Below are 17,201 nucleotides of genomic sequence, written 5' to 3' on the forward strand. Positions count from 1 at the left end.
TTCCCTCGTGGGGGTCCACGACCCCCATAGAGGGAGAATAAAATAGTGTGGCGCACGTAGCGCGCCACCGTGCCCGTAGCGTGGCGAGCGCAGCGAGCCCGCAAGGGGCTCATTTGCGCTCGCCAAGCTGTCGGTAAGCCGGCGGTCGGGCTCCCGGCGCCGGGATGCTGGTCGCCGGGAGCCCGACCGCCGGCCAGCCGTAGTGAACCCCTAACACTAACCTGCCTGTGGTGGCGGTTATCGCTATGGTAGTGGTGGCTATGGCTAATCACAGATGGTGGCAGTTAGGGATAAGACTCAGAGGGGGGTGGGTATGGCTATCTCCCTCTAGTGCCTAACGCTAACCCCTCCCGGGCCCTAACCCTCACCCCAATACTTACCTTCGGGATGCTGACAGTTGGAGTTCTGGCACTGGGATTCCATTTTGTGTTAGGATTCCAGTGTTGGTCACGTGACAGCCGGCATCCAGACCATTGGGATGCTGACTGAATCCTACTCTGCCTGCCAGTGTCATACAACAGGTGTCCATTAGAGATGGTGAGTAGATGTTAAACAAATAGGCAGAGTTAGGGCAGCTATATCTCTCACCAGGGCCATGATTTTGTTTTCCTGTGACAATTTCCCATCAAGTACATTCAGGAAAAAGAAATGTTGAAGGAAATAACCAATCATGGGGGCTCCCAGCTGGAATTGCAGTTTCTTTAAAATGGAGCACCCGAGGTTGAACGACTGCTGACAGTTGATGGTGTTGTGGCATATATCCAGCAGCTGCACAACATGTGGCCGTCTATGTGTCTCCACCTGAAGAGGAGCAAAACATGGGTAACGTGTGTAAGGATGAGTTCTGATACAAAGTAGTCTATAAACATTAATAGCCTGCAAGCAAAATGTCAAATAGACTGCCAGATCTGTCATTATACAGCTTAATTATTTGCAAACAGGCTACATACAGATCATGGAACATAGAGTGTTGATGATCAGCTAGAGTAAAAATATTTTCATTTTTAATGGAAACTTTCACAACTTCCTGGATTTATGTAATATTAGCAATACTTTGGTCACAGTTGTAGATACCATTATCTCTCAATCATGACAGTATAATATAATAATATAGCAAGTAGAATAGTATAACAAATGGTCTAAACTCCTAAAAAAATACAGCCAATTGGCCAAAAGTTTTTGCAACTACAAACTCATATCAGTCTTAAAACATCACCCTATATATATCAGTGTAAGATCTCTATACCCAGGTAATACATACTACTTTGCATGCTACAGTATGAAGAGGACTGTAACACCCACTAGCTGGAACATAACAGCTGGCACTTGGACACATCAGAGGTATCTGTCGATGTTGAAGACACAATGAGTCAAATTGTAGGTTGAAGTGCTTGTGCACCCCAATCAGCCATATGATGAGGCTCCTCCGACATTCCGGATAGAGCTACAAAAAAATAATATCTAAATCATTAAAAATAAAAACATTTATATGACCTATTTAAAATTCTTTTTATTTTGTTTACATTAGTGAATGTGACACATTGCAGTGACTGTAAGCTCTCTCTGTTCTTAATAGTGCTTAATACCCTAGGAATGTTTTACTTTATTACTAGATATATTTCATGTCCCAGTATGTACAGCAAGCAATATATGTTGGTGCTATAGAATTAAGATGCACTACTAATAATATACACTTTACCAACCTCTAGCTGGTTGTCCATGCAGATAAATAGTTTTTCTCCATCTTCCTGAAGATGTAACACTCTTCTCCATATTCCCTACATTTTCCAAGCACAGGCCATGTGAGGACTTTAGGACGGGATCGTGGTCAACAAGCATAGGCATGCATGTCTGAAGACCAGGCCTTGGGGTATCTTAGAGGTCATAGGACAATGAATCCTCTGTGGGGTATCTGGGTGTCTGGTACTTGGTCTTTTTCACTGGTCTACATAAAGCAACACTGGTACCAAAACTGGACTTTCCCACATCCTTTGGAGTTGCTTTTATCTTTCGCTTTTTAGGGCTCTTCTGCAGATTAGACATTTCTACAGAGAGTTAGATGGAGCTGGTGCCACAATATCCTGCTGCTCATATCTGGAATGTTCAGGTTTTATATCCAGCTTTGCTCATTACTGATTGGCTGAGCCACGGATAACTTTGGTCAGTGGCGGCTCCAGAGGTGGGGCTGCAGTGCAGTCAAGAGTTCAGATAGGGGAGCCACACCAACTGCTAGTGAGTCAGTTTGGAATGACAGTTGGTGGCAGTTGGAACGACTCCCCTATTTGAATGTGGTTACAGGTAATTTTTAGTGTGCTGCGGGAGGGATACCAGGGGAAAAAAAAGCACCCCCCCTCTCTGTCTGCTGTTTGTTTGTGACCCCTCCCCCTTTATAGCACCTAATATATAATTATCTCTAGGAATGATTGAGCAACTGCCACTGTTTTTCTGCATGTGTGAGAAGGCATTGAATGGGAGCAGCATTTGGAAGGCATGCTATTCCTTGTAGTGCTAATGGGAGATCCTGGGGGAGGATCCCAGGTAAGTTAGCCCTCTGTCTGGATGCATTTTAGTATGAGCGTTTATCATGAGGCCTTACTGTAGACAAATCACATGGCCCTATTTGGGCACTGCCATTATGTAGTGTTAGGACTGCTGATATCGGAGAATCCTTAATGTAGCCAGCAGCTAAACATGTCTTTGCAAATGCATGCGGACAATTTCTTTGAAATTCTATTATCAGATAGTTTCAGATATGGTTACAGGTCATTTTTAGTGTGCTGGGGGGATACCAGGGGGGAAAAAAGCATCCCCCCTCTCTGTCTGCTGTTTGTGACCCCTCCCCCTTTATAGCACCTGATATATAATTATCTCTAGGAATGATTGAGCAACTGCCACTGTTTGTCTTAAAATGCATGTAGCCATGCACATTTGAATGTATGTATCTATGATTTCTTTTTCTCTCGAAGAAAGTAACAGCTGCATTATGAGGATAAGGTGCAATCAGGGAGATTGATGAACTATTCAGGGAGTCAGGGAGATTGCTGCTATTTCAGGGAGTTTCCTGCAGAATGTGGGAGGGTAGATGCTGCCCTGTATGGAGCTCTGGGCTGCATTGTAGGCAGTGACAAAAACACCACTGTGCTGTGCACCAAGGGATAACACTCAGCAGCACCAGTGTAACACACTTAGACAATAGATATAACTATAAAAAATAATAAACATTAGCTACCCATCGTGTATCTAGCTCAGAAAATATTAACTTTAGAGCCTGAGGGGACTGGAGTGGATAGGTCAGCTCAGCAGTCATCAATTGAATAACACAGGCCGTAAGCACACAGCTCTCCGGTGGTCCTGTGTGAAATGGTGCCTGAATCACTGCAGGAGAAACTTATATCGAATCCAAAACATGCGAGAGCTGATTCCGGAAAGATGATGTTTTGCTTCATTTTCAGAAAACCGAGCCCGCTCATCTCTGCTACTAATAGCATTAATATTCATTTATAGTAGTTTGCAGACAGTTTTGTAATGATTACCAAGCAACAGATTGTAATTTGATTTTTACAATAACAATACTAGCAACCTCTGTGGCATTTGCACAGTGGCATAGCAGGGGCAGACAATGGAATATTTTTTGCAATAACAATATAAGCAACATGTGTGGATTCCAACAATGTTACAGCAGCGGTTGACTGCAGACTGATTTTTGCAATAACAAATTCTCAATCACTTCTATCCTGAAGTGCTGATTACACTGCATGATTTTGTTAATGGTTTGCTTGTGCTGTATTTTGTCAGGAATCTGGCTCATGTAATAAATGTTCATCTGCACGGTCCTCACATTTATAGCTTTTGTTAGTTCTTTGCTTATTTTCATGTTAATAAATAGTTATTGCAAAGTTTAGTAAAGACCAGCGTTGGCATCCAATTGTTGTAGGTATACATCTGTTATTGTCACAATACACAAACCGCAACCAGGCGCTAATGATTAGCTAATTTCAATTAATAAATCACCATTCGTTATTTTCAAGCTGCAACACAGAGCCACTGACTTGGGGTCTTCAAGTCAGAATAATTAGCACAGGTGAGCCCTGTGCTAGTTCCCAAAGCTAATCTAACACTTAACTATTTGCGCTAATTGTATATGGTATGGCTGATGTTCAAATAAACAAACTGCAAATTTTCTTATAATTCATGAGTTTTAATACACATAAAAGACTAGACCGGTCTAAGATATCTTAACAATATAAGAACAATATTATAATCAGTATTATCACAATACTATTAAAAATAACTCAAGGAGGTGGAGCCAAGCTAATCTGTGCACAGTTCTCAAACGGACAAATTAATAACTATATTTCAGTCCGCATAGTACACTTGTTATAATGCGCAACAATTTGCTTCTAGAACACATGTAGAAATATAAGTTCCTTAGATGTTTCTTATGTAAAAGCAATGTTCCTTATTTTATTACCCATCAGCATAGACAGAATAATGGCATGAAGATATGCTCCTATACGGAGCCTTACGTGTGGTTTCCGTCAATATCGTGTAACGCAAGATGAAGCCCCAATGGTAAGTACAGCGGTCCCGATTTCAGGGGATCCAGCGCCTGCAATGACACCCGCTGATGGCGAGGATGTCCAGCCACAGGGAACAACGAGACCGCACCGTTCCAGTGCTGCTTGCAAGCACCCAGGTCCCGGTCTCTCTCCTCTCAATAGGTGTCGGGCTGATGTTAATGGCGATGAACAGCAATACAAATGGGTTCAAAGGCAATATAAGGGTCCAAAATCCTCACCACTGATGCGTTTCGCTCCTTTCACAGAAGCTTTATCCAAGAATAATCTTTAGAGAATCCAGGACCCTTTTTAAAGGACAAATCTCCATCCCTATTGGTGCAGATAATGGTGAATAGTCATCACCTGTTGTTACACCTGCTTAGCTACACCTCCTGCTCCAACCTCCTTATATTTACTTGTAATAGGTGTAAAAAGACAAATTGGATTTCTATTGTTACATTTGGAGTGGACCATTCGGCGCGAATCTGGTATTCTATGGCCGGTATATAGATGACTTATTGTTTATTTGGGATGGGGATTTGCAATCAGCACTTGAGTTTGTCGCTTATTTGAATAAAAATAATTATAATTTAAAATTCACTCATACCTTTAGTAAGGTGTGTATTAATTATTTGTATCCGACTATCTTCTCGGACGAAGGGACTATATGTACAAAGAATCACAAAAAGGAAGTTAACACTAATAACTTCCTACATTTCTCCAGCAATCATCATAAACCATGGTTACGCAATGTGCCCCATAGTCAATTTGGCAGGTTGCGTAGGAATTGTTCAAATTTGAAAGATTATAGGGAAGAAGCTAAAGGAATGACTCAAGATTTTGTTTCCAGAGGCTATCCTAAAGATTTAGTATCTGCAGCACATGATAGAGTAGAGAAATGTGACAGAAATACCTTATTGACCACTAAGAAAAAGGTTAATGTACACGGGATAAATAATATAGAAACTCCAACAAGTATGAGGTTCATAACTAAATTTAATAATCAGTCATTGGAAATTAAAAGAGTGGTGAAAGAAAATTTCAGAATATTACAAAAGGACAGTATATTACAGACTGCCATTTTGGCGGACCCTCAAATTATTTTTAAAAAGAACAGGAATCTCAAAACCATGTTAGCCCCCAGTATGTTAAAGAAACCCCCTAAGGAGATCACTCATTCGAGCAGTATGTCTTGGTTAGGGAACCCAGTTGTGGGGTGTTTTAGATGTGGAAAAGGAAAATGTATTACATGTGGCTTTGTGGCAAATAAATCCACAGAAATTGAATCCTATGTCACAAAGGAAAAATTCACTATACGAGAGTTTATCAATTGTGACACGGTATATTGTGTCTACGTGCTGCAGTGCCCTTGTGGCTTGCAGTACGTGGGTAGGACTACCCGTTCACTGAAATCTCGGTTCAGGGAGCACCGATTGAATATCATAAAAGGATTTGTTAAGCATAGCGTTTCCCACCATTTCCTCATGGTACATCAATCAAATCCAAAAGGACTGAGGTGTGTAGGGGTTCATCATGTTAAGGGGACCGCCAGAGGGGGAGACCGTTTTCAGAGTTTATGTAAAAAGGAGGTACTATGGATATTTCGTTTGAAAACATTGTCACCACAGGGATTGAACGAAAGCATTGAGTTTGAATCTTTTGCTTAAGAGCCTGTTTTGGAAAGATAACGGACTGACCCCTTAGCCTGTATGAGAAAGGAACCTGTCGCACTCGATATTACTGGCTAAGCCAATCATATCATCTTGTTATTGTCTCGGATGCGAGAGAACATATGTACCTGATTGGGTTGGTAGGAATGTTTTGTTGATCCTAATTAGGTTTATATTGGTAGGGTATATTAGTTCATTTGGGATAGGGTTAATGACGATTGGTATGAACTTAGCGGTGGAGGAAAAATAGAGACATGGGTTGGGAAGAAGGAAGTATGGTGTTTGAATCATAGAAGGAGAGGATTGAATATTGTTTTTTTGTCTAGACACCATATATTTTCATCTCCATATAGTATTGGTCTAGTTTAGTATATGAGTTAAATACATTGATAGAGGGTAAATAGGATGAATTGGTTAAATGTTGGTTCGATTATTTAGTTTAGTGCACATATATATTTTACCAAAAGGGTAAATCAGTAAAGAACATGTACTCATACTCGCTATGAACCCAGCGGTGGAGGAACGGTAGAGAAATGGATTGAGGTTAGGTGTTCGAATCACATGAAGGGGCACTATTGTAGCGGTATATTTAAATTAATTCAAATATTTTAATTTCTTATTTTTTAATGTTGTTAGTATATAAGTTATGGTTAAATTCTGTTTGGCTAAAAATTATGATTTAGAAGTGGGCCGATATAATTATCCCACCGAGGTAATGATAGGTATATGTTGACGGATTTCTGGGGATTTAAGTAATTTTTTCACGGAAGGGATAAACAATATATTATTGGGTTTGACTATAACCGAATGAAGATGGGGGGATGATTAGGAATGGGATATGAAGAATACGACCTCAGGTTCGATATATGGTGGTCATGGTATATAGGAATATATTTTGGTGAATATTTTTGGACACATTAAAGTTGAAAAAGGGTAATTCTTGGACAAGCGGACATTTTTTCATATATGTGTATATGTATATTTGTTTTTACTATGTACACCAAGTTTTATATTTATATGTATATATAGGTGGATTACATAATAATGTGTTCATATATGGATACGTATTGGGATTTGCTAAGGAACAGTAGAAATCCAATTTGTCTTTTTACACCTATTACAAGTAAATATAAGGAAGTTGGAGCAGGAGGTGTAGCTAAGCAGGTGTAACAACAGATGATGACTATTCACCATTATCTGCACCAATAGGGATGGAGATTTGTCTTTTAAAAAGGGTCCTGTATTCTCTGGAGATTATTCTTGGATAAAGCTTCTGTGAAAGGAGCGAAACGCGTCAGTGGTGTGGATTTTGGTACCTTATATTGCCTTTGAACCCATTTGTACTGCTGTTCATCGCCATTAACATCAGCCCGACACCTATTGAGAGGAGAGAGACCGGGACCTGGGTGCTTGCAAGCAGCACTGGAACGGTGCGGTCTCGTTGTTCCCTGTGGCTGGACATCCTCACCATCAGTGGGCGTCATTGCTGGCGCTGGATCCCCTGAAATCGGGACCGCTGTACTTACCATTGGGGCTTCATCTTGCGTTACACGATATTGACGGAAACCACATGTAAGGCTCCGTATAGGAGTATATCTTCATTAGTGATGTGAACCTGAAATTTTTCGGGTTTTGTGTTTTGGTTTTGGGTTCGGTTCCGTGGCCGTGTTATGGGTTCGGACGCGTTTTGGCAAAACCTCACCGAATTTTTTTTGTCGGATTCGGGTGTGTTTTGTATTCGGGTGTTTGTTTCAAAAAACCCTAAAAAACAGCTTAAATCATAGAATTTGGGGGTCATTTTGATCCCATAGTATTATTAACCTCAATAACCATAATTTCCACTAATTTTCAGTCTATTCTGAACACCTCACACCTCACAATATTATTTTTAGTCCTAAAATTTGCACCGAGGTCGCTGGATGGCTAAGCTAAGCGACCCTAGTGGCCGACACAAACACCTGGCCCATCTAGGAGTGGCACTGCAGTGTCACGCAGGATGGCCCTTCAAAAAAATACTCCACAAACAACACATGGCGCAAAGAAAAATGAAAGATAAAAAAAGGTGCAAGATGGAATTGTCCTTGGGCCCTCCCACCCACCCTTATGTTGTAAAAACAGGACATGCACACTTTAACGAACCCATCATTTCAGCGACAGAGTCTGCCACACGACTGTGACTGAAATGACTGGTTGGTTTGAGCCCCCACCAAAAAAGAAGCAATCAATCTCTCCTTGCACAAACTGGCTCTACGGAGGCAAGATGTCCACCTCATCATCATCGTCCGATTCATCACCCCTTTCACTGTGTACATCCCCCTCCTCACAGATTATTAATTCGTCCCCACTGGAATCCACCATCTCAGGTCCCCGTGTACTTTCTGGAGGCAATTGCTGCTGGTGAATGTCTCCACGGAGGAATTGATTATAATTCATTTTAATGAACATCATCTTCTCCACATTTTCTGGAAGTAACCTCGTACGCCGATTGCTGACAAGGTGAGCGGCGGCACTAAACACTCTTTCGGAGTACACACTGGAGGGAGGGCAACTTAGGTAGAATAAAGCCAGTTTGTGCAAGGGCCTCCAAATTGCCTCTTTTTCCTGCCAGTATACGTACGGACTGTCTGACGTGCCTACTTGGATGCGGTCACTCATATAATCCTCCACCATTCTTTCAATGGTGAGAGAATCATATGCAGTAACAGTAGACGACTTGTCAGTAATCGTTGGCAGGTCCTTCAGTCCGGACCAGATGTCAGCATCAGCAGTCGCTCCAGACTGCCCTGCATCACCGCCAGCGGGTGGGCTCGGAATTCTGAGCCTTTTCCTCGCACCCCCAGTTGCGGGAGAATGTGAAGGAGGAGATGTTGACGGGTCGCGTTCCGCTTGACTTGACAATTTTGTCACCAGCAGGTCTTTGAACCTCTGCAGACTTGTGTCTGCCGTAAAGAGAGATCCAAGGTAGGTTTTAAATCTAGGATCGAGCACGGTGGCCAAAATGTAGTGCTCCGATTTCAACAGATTGACCACACGTGAATCCTGGTTAAGCGAATGAAGGGCTCCATCCACAAGTTCCACATGCCTAGCGGAATCGCTCTGTTTTAGCTCCTCCTTCAATGCCTCCAGCTTCTTCTGCAAAAGCCTGATGAGGGGAATGACCTGACTCAGGCTGGCAGTGTCTGAACTGACTTCACGTGTGGCAAGTTCAAAAGGTTGCAGAACCTTGCACAACGTTGAAATCATTCTCCACTGCGCTTGAGACAGGTGCATTCCACCTCCTTTGCCTATATCATGGCCAGATGTATAGGCTTGAATGGCCTTTTGCTGTTCCTCCATCCTCTGAAGCATATAGAGGGTTGAATTCCATCTCGTTACCACCTCTTGCTTCAGATGATGGCAGGGCAGGTTCAGGTGTTTTTGGTGGTGCTCCAGTCTTCTGTACGCGGTGCCTGTACACCGAAAGTGGCCCGCAATTCTTCTGGCCACCGACAGCATCTCTTGCACGCCCCTGTCGTTTTTAAATAATTCTGCACCACCAAATTCAAGGTATGTGCAAAACATGGGACGTGCTGGAATTTGCCCAGATGTAATGCACTCACAATATTGCTGGCGTTGTCCGATGTCACAAATCCCCAGGAGAGTCCAAATGGGGTAAGCCATTCTGCGATGATCTTCCTCAGTTGCCGTAAGAGGTTTTCAGCTGTGTGCGTATTCTGGAAAGCGGTGATACAAAGCGTAGCCTGCCTAGGAACGAGTTGGCGTTTGCGAGATGCTGCTACTGGTGCCGCCGCTGCTGTTCTTGCAGCGGGAGGCAATACATCTACCCAGTGGGCTGTCACAGTCATGTAGTCCTGAGTCTGCCCTGCTCCACTTGTCCGTGGTTAAGTGGACATTGGGTACAACTGCATTTTTTTAGGACACTGGTGAGTCTTTTTCTGACGTCCGTGTACATTCTCGGTATCGCCTGCCTAGAGAAGTGGAACCTAGATGGTATTTGGTAACGGGGGCACACTACCTCAAGAAATTGTCTAGTTCCCTGTGAACTAACGGCGGATACCGGACACACGTCTAACACCAACATAGTTGTCAAGGCCTCAGTTATCCGCTTTGCAGCAGGATGACTGCTGTGATATTTCATCTTCCTCGCAAAGGACTGTTGGACAGTCAATTGCTTACTGGAAGTAGTACAAGTGGTCTTCCAACTTCCCCTCTGGGATGACGATCGACTCCCAGCAGCAACAACAGCAGCGCCAGCAGCAGTAGGCGTTACACTCAAGGATGCATCGGAGGAATCCCAGGCAGGAGAGGACTCGTCAGACTTGCCAGTGACATGGCCTGCAGGACTATTGGCTTTCCTGGGTAAGGAGGAAATTGACACTGAGGGAGTTGGTGGTGTGGTTTGCGCGAGCTTGGTTACAAGAGGAAGGGATTTACTGGTCAGTGGACTGCTTCCGCTGTCGCCCAAAGTTTTTGAACTTGTCACTGACTTATTATGAATGCGCTGCAGGTGACGTATAAGGGAGGATGTTCCGAGGTGGTTAACGTCCTTACCCCTACTTATTACAGCTTGACAAAGGCAACACACGGCTTGACACCTGTTGTCCGCATTTCTGTTGAAATACTTCCACACTGAAGAGCTGATTTTTTTGGTATTTTCACCAGGCATGTCAATGGCCATATTCCTCCCACGGACAACAGGTGTCTCCCCGGGTGCCTGACTTAAACAAACCACCTCACCATCAGAATCCTCCTTGTCAATTTCCTCCGCAGCGCCAGCAACACCCATATCCTCCTCATCCTGGTGTACTTCAACAGTGACATCTTCAATTTCAGTATCAGGAACTGGACTGCGGGTGCTCCTTTCAACACTTGCAGGGGGCGTGCAAATGGTGGAAGGTGCAAGCTCTTCCCGTCCAGTGTTGGGAAGGTCAGGCATCGCAACCGACACAATTGGACTCTCCTTTGGGATTTGTGATTTCGAAGAACGCACAGTTCTTTGCTGTTCTTTTGCCGCAAGTCTTTTCTTTTTTCTAGCGAGAGGATGAGTGCTTCCATCCTCATGTGAAGCTGAACCACTAGCCATGAACATAGGCCAGGGCCTCAGCCGTTCCTTGCCACTCCGTGTCGTAAATGGCATATTGGCAAGTTAACGCTTCTCCTCAGACGCTTTTAATTTTGATTTTTGGGTCATTTTTTTACTGATCTTTTGTGCTTTGGATTTTACATGCTCTGTACTATGACATTGGGCAATGGCTTTGGCAGACGACGTTGATGGCATTTCATCGTCTCGGCCATGACTAGTGGCAGCAGCTTCAGCACGAGGTGGAAGTGGATCTTAATCTTTCCCTATTTTTTTAACCTCCACATTTTTGTTCTCCATATTTTGCGCACAACTAAAAGCCACCACAGGTATACAATGTAGATGGATGGATAGTATAGTATTATATTACTTATGGACGACGAGTGACGACACAGAGGTAGGTACAGCCGTGGCCTACCGTACTGCTGCTTATATATATAATATACTGTATAACGGACCTGGTGGACACTGTCAGCAGACTGCTAAAAAAGTATGAAGAAAAAAATAACACCACAGGTATACAATGTAGATGGATGGATAGTATAGTATTATATTACTTATGGACGACGAGTGACGACACAGAGGTAGGTACAGCCGTGGCCTACCGTACTGCTGCTTATATATATAATATACTGTATAACGGACCTGGTGGACACTGTCAGCAGACTGCTAAACTAGGATGAAGAAAAAAAAAACACCACAGGTATACAATGTAGATGGATGGATAGTATAAGTATTATATTACTTATGGACGACGAGTGCACTGACGACACAGAGGTAGGTACAGCCGTGGCCTACCGTACTGCTGCTTATATATATAAAATATACTGTATAACGGACCTGGTGGACACTGTCAGCAGACTGCTAAACTAGTATGAAGAAAAAAAAAACACCACAGGTATACAATTTAGATGGATGGATAGTATAGTATTATATTACTTATGGACGACAAGTGCACTGACGACACAGAGGTAGGTACAGCCGTGGCCTACCGTACTGCTGCTTATATATATAATATACTGTATAACGGACCTGGTGGACACTGTCAGCAGACTGCTAAACTAGTATGAAAAACAAAACAAAACACAGGAGTGTTTTTCAGGCAGACAAACGTATACTGGACTGGTGGTCACTGTCAGCAAAACTGTGCACTGTACTCCTGCTATAACTGCTCCCCAGTCCCCACAATTAGGCAGTGTGAGCAGCAGAGCCGGCCTTAGCTATAGGCAGGCTAGGCATTTGCCTAGGGCATTCAAGCATGTCTAGGGGCATCCAAGCATGTCCCTGCAGCATCTCATGCTGAGAGGGACAGTCCACAAACTTACTGTTACTTTCCAAATGTATTCAATCAGTACTTGTATACACTGCTGTTTACATTGGTCAAAAAAAATCCACACTGTGCCTTAAACTTCCTCTGACATGCTTGAATGCCCCTGACTTGTGAGACCTCAGACAGACAGCAGAAGTCCAGTAAATGCAATTCCTGGACCTGTGACATTTTTACTGACTATATAAGGTTATTACTGGATGGCTTCTTATGATAACACATGTGTATTTTGGAAGACTGCTTCACAGAAACCTGACATCACCTATACTGCTTGTGCACATGGGGGAGGGGGACCCTGCCATCCTGTGTGTGTCCCTTATCCCTGTGCAAACCCCAGGTGTCTGCAGGGACATAACATGGGCAGTGTTCTCCCCACACTTTATGTCCTAGTCAGTCCATACCGTAAAATTCCCCTGCCATCTAGCACTGTAACGTGGTCAGTAAGTTGCGTTGTGCTATTTCTATATGAAACATCAGTGTAGCGTGACTTTCGGACATATCAGACTGGAGGGCAGAGCATTTAGCTCCCACAGTATAAAGTAAAGTGCATGCAGTTAACGGGAGTAACAGACACCAGCAAACACACTGAATAGTGAAGAGAATGGACAGTTTCTACATGTTTGATACTGATCTTTTTGTATAACCAGCAAGTGTGGCAGTATCTGTGGCAGTATATGTGTATTATGGGCATTACTAATGTGGGGCATATGTGTAAGGTGCATTACTGTGTGGCATTATGTGTATTATGGGCATTACTAATGTGGGGCATATGTGTAAGGTTCCTTTACTGTGTGGAATTATATGTATTATGGTCATTACTGTGTGGCATTGTGCAGAGTTGAACTGGCCCACAGGGTAACCCCCCGGTGGGCCCCACTACCTGAGCGTTGCAGGTACAGATGCAGAACTAGCGGCGGAGCTAGGGGGCACCAGACAAAATTTTGCCTACGGCATCAAATTGGCTAGGGCCGGCTCTGGTGAGCAGAGCAGTGCACTCAGCACAGATATATCATGCAGCAGTGCAGCACACTGAGTGAGCACAGATATGGGGGTCGGAGCGTTTTTTTCAGGCAGAGAAACAAAGGATTAAACTCACTGGTGGTATAATCAAAACCCTGCACTGTACTCCCTAACAGCTGCTCCCCGTCCCCAATCCTCCCCACAATTATAACTAACTAAGTCACTCTGTGTTCTACTATAACGGAGAGGACACCAGCCACGTCCTCTCCCTATCAATCTCAATGCACGTGTGAAAATGGCGGCGACGCGCGGCTCCTTATATAGAATCCGAGTCTCGCGAGAATCCGACAGCGGGATGATGACGTTCAGGCGCGCTCGGGTTAACCGAGCGAGGCGGGAGGATCCGAGTCGCTCGGACCCGTGTAAAAAAAAAGGTGAAGTTCGGGCGGGTCGGATTCCGAGGATCCGAACCCGCTCATCACTAATCTTCATGCCATTATTCTGTCTATGCTGATGGGCAATAAAATAAGGAACATTGCTTTTACATAAGAAACATCTAAGGAACTTATATTTCTACATGGGTTCTAGAAGCAAATTGTTGCGCATTATAACAAGTGTATTATGCGGACTGAAATATAGTTATTAATTTGTCCGTTTGAGAACTGTGCACAGATTAGCTTGGCTCCACCTCCTTGAGTTATTTTTAATAGTATTGTGATAATACTGATTATAATATTGTTCTTATATTGTTAAGATCTTAGACCGGTCTAATACATCTGTTATTGTGGGGATCCAGTCGGGATACCGGCTCTCTGAATACTGATGCCGGAATCCCGACACTGACCAGAATCCTGGCGTCGGCATCCCAAATAAGATCACAATGCCGACGCTGGCATCCCAATCTAGTGACTGCTGGGCCGCTGGAGAGATAAGCCGTAGGTGGGGGGAGGTTAGGTTTAGGCTGCAGGGTGAGGGTTAGAGATAGGCTGCGGGAAGGGGGGGTTAGGTTTAGGCTGCGGAGGGCTGTGGTTAGGGTTAGGCATCACCATGGAGGGTTAGGTGTAGGCTGTGGGGGGAGGGGGGTGGGTTAGGTTTAGGCTGAGGGGAGGGGGGCTTAGGGACTACTGGGGAGGGATAGCTGAGGGCAGTGCCGTTTCTAGCGGCGGGCGAGCCGTGCAACCGCACGGGGCGCCCGCCGCGGCACTTTGTGACTCTTTATCTCCTCTCCCCGAGCGCTCCTGCTCGGGGGGCGGGGCTTTGCGGAATGACGCGTTTGCGTCGTGACGTCACGACGCAATCGCGTCATTCCGCAAAGCCCCGCCCCCCGAGCAGGAGCGCTCGGGGAGAGGAGATAAGGAGATACGCATGGAAGGAGGAGGCGGCCGGCGCGAGGGACGTGAGGCGGCGGGACCGAAGAGCGGGAAGATGTAAGTATCCTCTCTCTCTTTCTCCCTCTTCCTTCCCCCCCACTTGAAACCTGCCTGCCGCACTGTGTAAAATGGGGACACCTGCCTATGGGGATACCTGCCTGCCGCACTGTATAAAATGGGGACACCTGCATATGGGGTTGCCTGCTGCACTGTATAAAATGGGGACACCTGCCTATGGGGTTGCCTGCCGCACTGTATAAAATGGGGGCACCTGCCTATGGGGATGCCTTCCGCACTGTATAAAATGGGGACACCTGCCTATGGGATTGCCTGCCGCACTGTATAAAATGGGGACACCTGCCTATGGGGTTGCCTGCCGCACTGTATTAAATGGGGACACCTGCCTATGGGGTTGCCTGCCGCACTGTATTAAATGGGGACACCTGCCTATGGGGTTGCCTGCCGCACTGTATAAAATGGGGACACCTGCCTGCCGCACTGTGTAAAATGGGGACACCTGCCTGCCGCACTGTATAAAATGGGGACACCTGCCTATGGGGTTGCCTGCCGCACTGTATAAAATGGGGACACCTGCCTATGGGGTTGCCTGCCGCACTGTGTAAAATGGGGACACCTGCCTGCCGCACTGTGTAAAATGGGGACACCTGCCTGCCGCACTGTGTAAAATGGGGACACCTGCCTATGGGGATACCTGCCTGCCGCACTGTATAAAATGGGGACACCTGCATATGGGGTTGCCTGCCGCACTGTATAAAATGGGAACACCTGCCTATGGGGATGCCTGCCGCACTGTATAAAATGGGGACACCTGCCTATGGGGTTGCCTGCCGCACTGTATAAAATGGGGACACCTGCCTATGGGGTTGCCTGCCGCACTGTATAAAATGGGGACACCTGCCTATGGGGTTGCCTGCCGCACTGTATAAAATGGGGACACCTGCCTATGGGGTTGCCTGCCGCACTGTGTAAAATGGGGACACCTGCCTGCCGCACTGTGTAAAATGGGGACACCTGCCTATGGGGATACCTGCCTGCCGCACTGTATAAAATGGGGACACCTGCATATGGGGTTGCCTGCTGCACTGTATAAAATGGGGACACCTGCCTATGGGGTTGCCTGCCGCACTGTGTAAAATGGGGACACCTGCCTGCCGCACTGTGTAAAATGGGGACACCTGCCTGCCGCACTGTGTAAAATGGGGACACCTGCCTGTCGCGCTGTGCAATATGGGGACACCTGCCTGCTGTAATGTGTAAAAAGGGGACTTTTTTTATTTTTATTTTTTTTCCCCTGTGGTGGGTGTGATGATATCAGACGAGGCTGCGCCCACTTTAATGAGACCACACCCATTTTAATCAGGCCACACACCCTTGTTGGGAGCGCGCGCCTTCGGCGCTCGCATGCTTTTTCTTTTTACGGCTATATGAAGGGGGGGGGGGGCGCATTTTGAAATCTCGCACTGGGAGCCAAATTGTCTAGAAACGGCCCTGGCTGAGGGTAGAGGGAGGGTTAGGTTTAGGCTGCAGTAAGGATGGATTAGGGTTAGGGGGTAAGGGATACCATGCTTACTATGGGATTGCCTGCCGCACTGTATAAAATGGGGACACCTGCCTATGGGGTTGCCTGCCGCACTGTATAAAATGGGGACACCTGCCTATGGGGTTGCCTGCCGCACTGTATAAAATGGGGACACCTGCCTATGGGGTTGCCTGCCGCACTGTATAAAATGGGGACACCTGCCTGCCGCACTGTGTAAAATGGGGACACCTGCCTGCCGCACTGTATAAAATGGGGACACCTGCCTATGGGGTTGCCTGCCGCACTGTATAAAATGGGGACACCTGCCTATGGGGTTGCCTGCCGCACTGTGTAAAATGGGGACACCTGCCTGCCGCACTGTGTAAAATGGGGACACCTGCCTGCCGCACTGTGTAAAATGGGGACACCTGCCTATGGGGATACCTGCCTGCCGCACTGTATAAAATGGGGACACCTGCATATGGGGTTGCCTGCCGCACTGTATAAAATGGGAACACCTGCCTATGGGGATGCCTGCCGCACTGTATAAAATGGGGACACCTGCCTATGGGGTTGCCTGCCGCACTGTATAAAATGGGGACACCTGCCTATGGGGTTGCCTGCCGCACTGTATAAAATGGGGACACCTGCCTATGGGGTTGCCTGCCGCACTGTATAAAATGGGGACACCTGCC

At 45.6% G+C, this 17,201-nt stretch overlaps 1 long non-coding RNA gene across 4 annotated transcripts in view; it reads right to left on the reverse strand.

Annotated features, from left to right (window-relative positions):
- LOC134965084 (uncharacterized) overlaps positions 1-17,201 on the reverse strand; it is a 62,818-nt gene that overhangs the window by 26,070 nt on the left and 19,547 nt on the right. For 2 of the 4 annotated variants that reach the window (XR_010188305.1, XR_010188306.1), the window contains exons 3-4: positions 1,262-1,444; positions 589-801 (exon numbers count right to left, since the gene is read on the reverse strand). This is a non-coding gene — a long non-coding RNA (uncharacterized LOC134965084). The remainder of the gene's footprint in view (positions 1-588; positions 802-1,261; positions 1,445-17,201) is intronic. The other 2 variants (XR_010188308.1, XR_010188307.1) reach the window with 2 other exon arrangements.

This window comes from Pseudophryne corroboree, chromosome 10 (assembly GCF_028390025.1).
Source record: "Pseudophryne corroboree isolate aPseCor3 chromosome 10, aPseCor3.hap2, whole genome shotgun sequence".
In the NCBI taxonomy this organism is placed as follows: Eukaryota; Metazoa; Chordata; class Amphibia; order Anura; family Myobatrachidae; genus Pseudophryne; species Pseudophryne corroboree.